This window comes from Cucurbita maxima, unplaced genomic scaffold, assembly GCF_002738345.1.
Source record: "Cucurbita maxima cultivar Rimu unplaced genomic scaffold, Cmax_1.0 Cma_Scf00046, whole genome shotgun sequence".
In the NCBI taxonomy this organism is placed as follows: domain Eukaryota; kingdom Viridiplantae; phylum Streptophyta; class Magnoliopsida; order Cucurbitales; family Cucurbitaceae; genus Cucurbita; species Cucurbita maxima.
In genome coordinates, this window is record NW_019272062.1 from 274058 (window position 1) to 275475 (window position 1418).

The 1418-nt window shown below is 31.8% G+C and overlaps 1 protein-coding gene across 12 annotated transcripts in view; it reads right to left on the minus strand.

Annotated features, from left to right (window-relative positions):
- The window catches only part of LOC111470576 (calmodulin-interacting protein 111), a 12907-nt gene extending 12001 nt beyond the window's left edge, over positions 1–906 (minus strand). For all 12 annotated transcript variants that reach the window (XM_023116125.1, XM_023116124.1, XM_023116123.1 and 9 more), the window contains exon 1: positions 530–906. The gene's annotated coding sequence lies outside the window, so the exon portion shown is untranslated. The remainder of the gene's footprint in view (positions 1–529) is intronic.
- Between the last annotated feature and the right edge of the window lie 512 nt (positions 907–1418).

A 1418-nucleotide genomic window follows, 5' to 3' on the forward strand; every position in this document is an offset into this window, starting at 1 on the left:
TTTTTTTTTTTTTTTTCTTTTGGAGTCTTCAAACAAAGTACACCCTTTGTTCGATACTTTAGTCACTTTTTATGTCTTCGAGGCTTACAATACTTTGTTCGACATTTGAGAATTCTATTGACATGTCTAAGTTTAGGGGACGGCTCTGATACTATGTTAATTGAACATGACTCTCCACAATGGTATGATATTGTCCACTTTGAGCATAAGCTCTCTGCTTTGGGTTTCTTCAAAAAGCCTCAAACCAATAGAGATAGCATTCCTTGATTATAAACTCATGATCATTCCCTAAATTAGCCGAGGTGGGACTTTCATCTAACAAACCCCACTTAAACATATCAAACTTAAATCATAAACAAAACGACATGTTTCTTTTCGTTGAATACAAATATTGTACATGTTCTCACAATATTTTCCAGTATGCTAAATCATCAAATTTATACATATAATGGGCATCCACATGGAATATGTATACCAACATCAAGGCAGTTTATAACAAATACACAATGCCCAACAACGGACCACTTACCTCGACAGAGAAAATGCCTTCAGAAACTAATCGAGTTGAATTCTATGCTGAACCGATCTCATTGAACGATTTGATTGAAAAAAATTTCACCTCTAAATCACTTGGATATTTCCTGGTTCAAGTTCAAAGAAGTTTGTTGCTAATTGTGCATTAACCGATGAAGTGTCACTGCGGAAGAAGCGCTTCAATCGCGTAAGTACAGCCACGCCGCAGGGGTGGAGCTGATGGTCGGAAGGAGATTTTGCGCACGGCGAAGTTCTACTACTTGCCGCTAGAGTGAAAATCGTGACAAAGGCCGGGAGGAGGAAGACGAGAAAAGTGAGGAAAAGGGGGAGAAAACAGAGGTGGTCAAACTAGGGCTTTGACTTTTTTTTTTTTTTTTTTTTTTTTTTTAAAAANTTTTTTTTTTTTTTTTTTTTTTTTTTTTTTTTTTTTTTTTTTTTTTTTTTTTTTTTTTAAGAAAGGGTTTTGACATCGAATTTCTTTTTTCCCCCAATAATTAGACAAAGATTTTAAAAGTTAATTTATATCTCAATTTTAGGAATTATCCCAAAAAATTGATTACAAGTATTTAAATGAATTAACAACTATTTTATTTTTATTTTTTTTAATCGTAACAAATCTAAATTTCTACATACTCGAGTCGCTACTAACGTCTCATATTCATCGTCTATGCGAACCTATAACTCTTAAAAGAAAACATCATCTATAGTATAAATGTCGAAAAAAATTTAAACATCACCTTCTCTGAAAAACACAGACATGGTCTAACGTATTTAAATATGAAATACTGCAATTTAGAAATTAAAAATAAATACAAAATAATTTAAAACGATAAAATGCAAAATAACTTATTCTAACATAAGATTAGGAATTTAAATATGAGTCA